Genomic DNA, 10212 nt, shown 5'->3' on the forward strand with positions numbered 1-10212 from the left:
CTTACTTGTTCCACTGCTGCCGGACAAGCGAAAAAAAAATGTATATGTTTTGAATTTTGACTGCATTTTGACGTGGGCACACGATGACAAAGAAAGAAGAAAAGAAACTCGCAAGTGTGTTTTCCGAGTTCCGCAGGGAAATGCGGGCTGAAATGAGGAAAATGAAATATAGTCTGAGCTTGTGTGGTGACACCTGTGATGAAGTTAAGGTAATTGCTGGCGACATCAAGACGTTACGTGAAGAAATAAAAGCGTTAACAGCTCAGAATCAACATTTCAAAGCAGTAAACGAGAGACTTGAAAAGAAAGTCAACCAGCTCGAACAATATCAGCGAAGTAATAACCTGGAAATTAGAGGTGTGCCAGAGGAGCTCGACTCGACAACAGTGATAAAAAAGATCGGTGAACTTGTGGGTGGAGCGGTAACTGATACTGATATCGGCATTTGCCATCGAGTGCCCACGGCCCGTGGAGTGGATAAGAACATCATTGTACGGTTCATATCGCGAACCAAGCGCAACACATTCCTTGCCAAGTCAAAAAAGAAGCTGTCATCTGATGATGTGGGATTTGAGGGCACAGGCACCACACTACCATTTGCGTGAATGAGCACTTGACACGACAGAACAAGCAACTTCTTGGTGCTGCCCTGGCGGAGAAGAAAAAGGCCGGATGGAAATACGTTAGGGTCAGCTCGGGTAAAATATTGGCCCGGAAAGATGAGCAGACCGATGCCATTCGAATTGCAAACAAAGATGATATCGCCCGCATCAAATAATCTTAGACGTCATTATGTTGGTCCGGGAATTTCATTTAATCAGTATGATGCTGAACTCAGCCTCTTTCATTACTGAATCTTCCATACTAAAATCAATTCATTATTTACACCCATGTTTTTTCCTTATTACACTTCAATGTCCGTAGCATGAGGAACAAACACGATGAGCTGGACATTTGGCTAAACTCTCTGCAAGTTCATTTTGACGCATTCATGTTCACAGAAACATGGTTAAGCAAAGACTAGCCTTCCCCTACTTTTACTGAATACATGCCAATAGGATTAGACAGAACTGGTTGAGGTGGTGGCCTGATTATTTATCTACAACGAAAGTACTCATATCATATTGTTGATGAGGGCACAGTTATGAATTGGGATATAGAGTGCCTAACGGTGGAAACCAGCACGTTTTTAGTTGCTGGCCTGTACAGACCACCGACTGGATGCAAGCGGCATTTCCTAGAGCATTTAGAAAATGTAACAATCTGTTGTATTAATACTAATAAGCAGTTCTTTCTCTTGGGAGATGTAAACACCGACAAGTTGACTGACGACTCTTCTGCGCACGACTTGATTAATCTCTTATCCTCTTATGGGTGCGAAAATGCTATTACCATACCAACCCGAATTACTTCACAAAGTTCTGCTTCTATATATATATATATATATATATATATATATATATATATATATATATATATATATATATATATATATATATATATATATATATATATATATATATATATATATATGTGTGTGTGTGTGTGTGTGTGTGTGTGTGTGTGTGTGTGTGTGCTTGTGCGTGTGCGCGTGTGCGTGCGTGTGCGTGCGTGCGTGTGTGTGCGTGTGTGTGCGCGTGTGCGTGCGTGCGTATATATATATATATATATATATATATATATATATATATATATATATATATATATATATATATATATATGTGTGTGTGTGTGTGTGTGTGTGTGTGTGTGTGTGTGTGTGTGTGTGTGTGTGTGTGTGTGTGTGTGCGCGTGCGTGTGCGTGTGCGCGTGCGCGTGCGTGTGCGTGCGTGCGTGCGTGTGTGTGTGTGTGTGTGTGTGTGCGTGTGTGTGCGTGCGTGCGTGTGCGTGCGCGCGCGCGCGCGCGCGCGCGCGTGTGTGTGTGTGTGTGTGTGTGTGCATTCAAACCTGAATGCATCAGATTTCGAAGCAGGGGCATTATCATGCGACATCAGTGACCATCTGCCCATATTCTTTGTCAAACAACACACGCTAACCACGAACTATAAGCGCAGCAGGCTTAAATATAGGGTGGTGAATGACTTTTCCTTAAGCTATTTTCATTTTTTAAGTGAGCGGGCTGACTGTTCAAATGTGTACCTACAGCATGATGCAAATTATGCGTACGAGGTTTTTCTTCTGGTCTTTCTTAGTTGCTACAATGATGCATTTCCGCTGAGAGAGTATAAAAAATGCAATCGGAAAATTAAAAAGCCCTGTATTGACTCCACCTTACTAAAACGCATCAAAAAGAAAAATAGTATGTTCCACAAACTCTTAAAATGCAAAGACGGCGACTTGTTCAATGAATTTAAAAAATATTACAATAAATTAAACGCTGATATCAAGAAAGCCAAACTTGCATATTATGAAACAATGTTTGCCAGGATAAGAACGGATGCGGCTAAGATCCGTTGGCAGGTAAATTACCTTACTGGCAGAAACCCATCACCGGTTAAGGCTGACCAAATAGTAATCAATGACTCCATAGTAGGCAAGACGCTAGCAGATGAAATTAACGAGTATTTCATTAATGCAGCCGTACCCTAACCGTCTGTTCAACAAAGTGGGAACAAAGGGGGAAATTCATTCGTTTTGGAAGCCGTTAGTAAAAGAGAAATCAATGGTCTTATAATACACTTAGAAAATAATGCCGCAAGTGGGTACGATGAAACTAAAGTTGAACCTGTAAAGCGAGTGTCATTAATAATCAGCCCTGTCCTAGCCTATCTCATTAGTCTCACGTTTTCTACTGGAGTCTACCCTGATAAACTAAAGCTGGCGAAAGTTATTCCAATACACAAAGGAGGTAGAACTGACGATATTACGAATTACCGGCCAATCTCAGTGCTACCGGTGTTTTCAAAGATTTACGAATTGTCAATCAATAACCGACTGTCAAAATATCGAACCAAGTATCAGATAATATCAACCTCGAACTATGGCTTTCAGAAAATTAAGACAAACTCAGGGCGCACTTCTTGCTGTCAAGCAGCAAATAATCAGCAATTTTGAATATCACCTCTTCACCTTAGGAATACTTCTGGATCTACGCAAAGCTTTTGATTCCGTTGACCATGAAATCTTAGCTATAAAATTATGGTGACTTCCAATCGCAGAGTTGGAGCACTTCGGGAGCAACGTTTTCTGCTCTTTTCGGAGCAACTGTATTCCAAACGCAGATCTGAGCCACGGATCGCGTCTTCCGATCGTAGGCAGGGAGCGGTTGCCGAGCCGAGATTGCTCCGTGGAGTAGACGGGATTGCTCCGCCGAAATCGGCGGATCCGACCGGAAGTTTGCGTGATGTTCTTTTTCAGCGGTGCCCTGCATTTCCGGCGGCTTGTCGCGTCCGCCGCGCCGGCTCGTCTCCGGGCCCCTTAGAAGACGATCAGCTTCGCCCGCCGCTATGGTAAGGTGGCTAGAGTGGGTAGGTGTGAATACCGGCCGGGGAAGCATGGCACCGCAGCGCGCCGATGTCGTGTGGCGGCGCTGACGGCAGAGGCGCGGTAAGGCGTGCAGGCGAAATGGGCGCTGCGCGTAGGCTAAATTTTTACCATTGAGGCGAAAATGAGCCTGTTTCTCTTACCGCGCGTTTTCTGCGAGTCTCAAAGAATGAATCTTTACCGTAAAATAATGTTTCGTCAACTCGCATCATTATTCCTGTGAAATATGGTGCTTCACAATCCCAGTTTCCATTGCGTAGCTGGACTGAAGCGCGTTTTGTGCATGCACATAATAATAATAATAATAATAATAATAATAATAATAATAATAATAATAATAATAATAATAATAATAATAATAATAATAATAATAATAATAATAATAATAATAATAATAATAATAATAATTGCTTTTTGGGGAAAGGAAATGGCGCAGTATCTGTCTCATATATCGTTGGACACCTGAACCGCGCCGTAAGGGAAGGGATAAAGGAGGGAGTGAAAGAAGAAAGGAAGGAAGAGGTGCCGTAGTGGAGGGCTCCGGAATAATTTCCACCACTCCTGGGAATCTTTAACGTGCACTGACATCGCACAGCACATGGCCGCCTTGGCGTTTTGCCTCCATAAAAACGCAGCCGCCGCGGTCAGGTTCGAACCCGGGAACTCCGGATCAGTAGCCGAGCGCCCTAACCACTGAGCCACCGCGGCGGGTGTGCATGCACATTTCGAGACGTTGCCCAGGATGTGAGCGACGATGTAGTGGAAGGTTTCGGAATGATTTCAACCACCTGGGCTCCTTTAACGTGCACTGACTATGTGCGTTGCGCCGCCATCGAAACACGGCCACTACGGCGAGAATAGCACGTTGTAATGCGTGCCGTAGGACCTCGCAACTGCAATCGCATTGGCTGAAGGCGCCCCAACGCACAAACCAGTTTTTGTCGCCGCTTGCGAACATGTAGCATGTATGCCATCTTGACGCTCATGTAAGCAATTTCTGCTGGTAATCATGCTCATGAACAGAGTTCAGTCAATTAACAATTTCTGCTGGGACATGATTGTTTTAGGTTACTGAAATTAAACGTTTTAAGGCTGAGCACGAAGTGAACGAGCTCAGCCTCACTGTGCTTTACATTTATAACGTCCTCAAATTGAAGCGTTTGTGAGAAATCTGATCTGAGAGCAAGAAGTTGGAGACTTGGGAGGGGGCGCTGCCCCCTCCGGAGAAATGCTGGGGGAACCCCCCCCCCCCCCCCCCCCTGTTCCGGAGTTCCTGGAGCTTCTGCAGGCTTCACAATGAGCTGTCAAAACACCCTTCTTAGCCACATAGCATGCAATGTAACATATAAGCCGCGCATCGCGGTGTCACTCAGCATAGCTGTGATGGCCTACAGCCACTTCCATTTTTTTCCGCAGCCACTTTTGCTCTTGAAGGCATCGCGCCCTCGCATAGAAAGATGCTGCTATAGTCACTCCAATACAGGCGACGAAACGAACTGAACTGACAAACTGCAACGGCGTGTGCAATGCCGACGCGGCTGGCTGAGTGGCTGAGTTTACCGCGCCGCTAGCTACAGCGCCGCATTCTCCCTGGCGGCATCGGTGCGCAGAGGGGTCACGCGCGGCCGAGGTAAAACGCCGCGATCTTCACACCTCCCCAGTCTAGCCACCCTAGCTATGGTCTCAAAAGTGAATCGCGCGAAGAGCGCGGGCAAGCGCAAGGAATGACGGGTACTTCCTCCCGCAGTTCGCGAGCGCCACCTACATGCTCCGGCCAGAGCAAACGTACTCCAATCGCAATTTCAGGTCACACGCTCTCCGCCGGATTCAGGCGCTCTGTCACAGACCGTGCAGACCGCTCCGGGCCTGCGTTTGGAATACACCATTAGATTGCTATAGAATTCGAGGCATCACATTGGACCTAATCAAGAGCTACTTATCGTTTCGGTGTCAGTTTGTTAAAATAGACTGTACTTCTTCAGAACCACTTGACATTAAACTAGGTGTCCCGCAAGGTTCGATATTAGGCCCGTTACTTTCCCTTTTGTATGTGAAGGACATTATGGAACTACAAAGAACACCCACAATAACCTTGTTTGCAGACGACACTAGTACATTCTTTACAGGTAGAACACTACATGACATTAAACAATCGGCCAATCTGTATTTAAATGATTTATCCACATGGTTGAAACACAACAAACTTCAGTTGAATGCAGTAAAAACGAAGTACTAGATATTTAAGCCAATCAATAAGCATAAAAAATGATTAACTTACAGTACAGAGGACACATCTTAGAACAAGTAAGTACGCATAAGTTACTTGGGGTATGGTTTAGTGAAGAGTTGTCTTGGACCCTTCATGTTAATCATCTGCTCTCTGAACTCGCGAAGTCTGCTGGATGTATTGGAAAAATAGCTTCTCTTCTACATCTTTCGCTAAAGCAATCGCTAAATTACTACCTGTTCTATTCTAAACTATTGTATGGCATTCTGGTCTGGGGAACAATGACAAAAAAAAGAACTATGATAGGCTACAACTGCTGCAAAAACGTGTCTTCCGAATTTTTGTGAACCACACCGGCCCTATTAGATTGTTGTCGACGCAACCACTTTTTCCCAGATTTGATATTTTACCAGCAAGTCTATTTATGGATACTGGCACAGCGAGTATATAAAAAAAACTCCACAGTGTTTACACACCTGTTTTGGTTGGATATGATATCCGTAACCCCAAACGCAGAAATAAAAAAGTCAGAACAAATTATGGAAAACAAGATCTAGAATACAAGGCAGTATATATATTAAATAATTGTGCTTCTATTTTAGATTTCTACCTACCCAGAAAAACGTTCAAACGCGAACTGCGGGCAATTTTGTTTTCCGTTGAGATTGTTAAGTAACAATGATAAGTGTAAACTTTCTTTTCAATTGCTGACTTCTTTTAACGTTTTTTTGTAATATTTGAGCGAATCTTCAATGTGATTTTTAAAAAAAAGCTGTCCCTAGTGCTTAACTACAGCCATGTTGTATAGGATGTATGCGTGTACTATTTGTAACGCAGCTTCTCTTTTTTTTGTACCAGCTCTCTGCTGTACTGGTGTAGGCTGCTCCTTTTGTTACGGGGGCAGAGACCTCGTCAGGCAACCATGCCTTTAGTTTTTTCCACCGGCATGATGATATGATTTTCCTGCAAATAAAAACTGACTGACTGACTGACCGACCGACCGACCGACCGACCGACCGACTCTCCAGTGACCACTTCTTGCACCTTACTCCGCATGCGCCTCTTTTGCGCCTCACCGTGGCTCTGAGTTCATACAAAGGTACCCCCCCCCCCTACACGTCATCTTTATACCTCAAGAAACTTTTTTTTTTAATTAGTGATGAGCTTCCCTGAAAAGCCCAGTGTACTCTAACGTGATGCGAAGTGAACTTACAAGCGCCATATAAAAGGGAACGTCAAGTACGCATTCCAATCAAGTCTTTCGATAAGAAATAAAGACGGCGAGATGGCTGTGGCCTAGGTGGCGGTAGCCTTTTTTTTTTAAAGTACTGGCTACTGGCTGAAAAGTGGCATCGTCGTATTTACCTCTTGTTACACTGTGACGGGCGTAATTTATTGTAGCACTTAGAACACTTTTCCTGCCACAACCACCGGCTCGTTTGCGGAAATCCGACGTTGGAGGCATTTAACCCCTCTTTATCGGCGCCGACGATTCCCCCAGCTTGCACCGTGCGTGGACGAACCAGGTAAGTAGAGTTGTAAAACTCACTACAGCAACTTAACTTATTTTGACAAACCTTACAGGAAATAGAAGCTCCGTGCGCAGTTCAGGCGGAAATTTTTTTTTAAGCCGCTACGATAACGATGCGCGTCACTGTACAGAGCGCCACACTGCGGTGTTCGCTGTCGCTTTCGAAACCCAACATGTGCGTCCCACACCCCTCCCGCCATGTGTCTCCCTCCGAGTAATTTGCATCCACCGAAAGGCAGAAACGTATGCCGGTTATTCGCAGCTATACGGCAGTCCAGACTGAAAGGCACAGAGCGCGCTGAACGGCACGAGTTGCTTTGTTTACCTTTTTCTCGTTTTTTTTTACCGTTATTCAGGTCTCGAAAATTCGCATCCATCAACAATTGCTTCGATGAGTAAACGGACAACTACGAAGCGTTGACGGTATTTTGTAATCTTTCCCGCCAAAAAAAAAAAAAGCGCGCTCAAACGCTATTCATTGCTCAACATTCAACAAAGGTGGATCGACGCTCGCAACGTCATTGAGTCAGGACTTTGACACTCACCTCTAACATTCGCAAGCGGAACGCTCTCTCTGCGTGTTGCTCCCCTAAACCGCAAGGATGCCGACAGGCGTTAAACGATTGGGAAGGGCCTGCATTGGGGCGCCCGTGATTAGCTCTATCTCATTTGCAGGCTGCGAAGATAACGGTTTCGACCACTCCCGCAGGGGAGCCTCCCGTTCTCTGAGAATATAACAGGCTTCTTAATTTGTGCGCTCTTTTCCACTTTTTTTTTTCTTCCAGCCTGTACTCGGGCGCCCTGCCTTTCCACCGTACTGTACTACGCTTGATATGCTGCTCACCCCGACATAGTGCGGTCACTCTGCGTCATTGCAACAGCAAAGCCATTTGACGTACTCTGAGCACCGACAATGACTGATAGCGCCTCGGTTGTTTTTCTTGACGCGTAGTTCGCACCCGGCAGTGCTGTCTGCTTAAGGGGATTTGCCGCCCTTGCAGAGGGTCCACGACTTGCAACAGCTCCGCTAAATCGGACGAAATGCCGCGTGCAGCTGTCCAGTCGACGCACTAATAAAAAGCTAAGAAAACGCCATTAAACAAGCGAATGTATACCGGGCTGCCTGCGTTATATCGGGGGTGGCTATCTTCCTTCTAGTTTGTCTCTCTCACATTCGGCTTTTATAGAGGACTAGAAGCTTCGCTCAAAGGACGCCTGTTAATCGACGCGCTCTGTCTAAGCCAATCAAGATTCTCTGGCTGCTTTTTCTTTTCCGGCGATGAAAGCGCAAACGTCCTAGCGAAGTATTTTTGCTACCACACCCTCTACGCACCCCGCACCTTATGCTTGTGATACAACCCGAATCCGCATTGTCTTCCTTTACCTTAACGGACTTACAAGCTTACTTTGATACGGTACTTCTTTCTTTCTTGCCTTTAGTTCAAAAACCTCGTCACTTCAACCCGGCCGAGAGTGTGCCAGGCGTTCAGAAATTGACGCAAAAGCTGTCTAACGCTGGGAAGAACGCAAGCTAAATAGTTAATGTTCGACGTCACCAGGGTGCACGATGTCGACGCAAATTTCAATTGACACTGAGGACAAATAGAAGATGGCCTACACTGATTAGACGTACACCGCATTCTAATCACGAAGAGACCACTCTCGCCGAAAACGGAGCCTTTAGAACCTAGAAAAGACCGAAAGTTGCAATAGTGGTGCCGCCATTACCAGCAGATTTCACAAGTAAAAAGCGTGCGTCAACACAGACTAAATACGCGGATCCCGGAGGCTACGTTACGCCTCCATTCACTTCAAAAACCCATCCTTTTAGGAAAGGACGTCACGAGATTGAATCGACCGGACGGAATACTCTTAAATCTAATTTTCCCAGCCATTAATGCGTCTTTTGCTGCTGAGCAAACGTCAGCATGCCGAGAAGGAGCCAGATGATCTTTTTTTTTTTTTGCTGAGAACAATGAATGGGATGGAGATGTCCTCAGTATCCCTTTAAGAGTTAAGAGATTCTAAGTCTCTCTGAGATTATTTGAGAAGTCAATTCAGAAAAAAAAGAGACGAAAATGTGTGCCTTTTCTGTGCTTGTACGTATCCCCTTCCGTACTAAGCAACACCACGTGGCTTATACAGAAGTTAGAATGGGATGCCTAAATTCGCGTTATTATGGTGCTCACTCTCGAGCGCACTGAGCAGTAATGTCGCCTGCTACGGAAAGGTGTCGAGGTCATCAAAACAAAGCCGACCTGAGGCAACCATATCGCCTCCTCGCACATCCCGGGAAAACAGAACCAGTCTTCGGCGAGCGATAAAGTTGGCGATAAGGCGCACTGTCTTCCCGAAGCGTCTGGAGGCACCGAGAGATAAAACTTCCCAAGATGAGAGGAACGAGGGGGTAAAGCGCCGTCCATCGCGCACTGCCGACAGTATATACTGGCCACATTTAGTTCTGCTTCGTGCATTCTGGACGGACTGCAACTCCTCTGCCTTTAGACGTCGACGATATCTAGTTCTTCCGTTATCACTGGCAGACGTATCAAATGCCACTTGGGCGTCTGTCGCCTGCGTTGGAAACGCTCAACTTCCGCATCGACACGCGAGTCCTCGACATTTGTGTACAGAGCTGGCAGGTGCTCAAAGTACTACAACATGTTTTTCAAAGTGTTGCCTTAGGTTGCTGCTCGAAATTCTTCGCAAACACAGGCCGCAAGGCTATAGAGATAATGAGCCTGGGATTGCGCCATTCGCAACACGCGGCATGAAATATTTGCAGACCAACATAACGAAACCGTCGCTCTGTGTCGCTGCACGTCTCCGTTTCCCAGGTCTGTGCGCGAGGCCACTGCGTGTTGGCGCTTTTCCTCCGACACCTGCCTCTCGACGGAAAGCAAAACTAAACGGCAGTGCCCTAGAACATGTCGGGCTATCGCAGTCGTATGGTGCGAGGACAGGAGAACCA

Source organism: Amblyomma americanum, chromosome 1, assembly GCF_052857255.1.
Source record: "Amblyomma americanum isolate KBUSLIRL-KWMA chromosome 1, ASM5285725v1, whole genome shotgun sequence".
NCBI classification, from domain to species: Eukaryota; Metazoa; Arthropoda; class Arachnida; order Ixodida; family Ixodidae; genus Amblyomma; species Amblyomma americanum.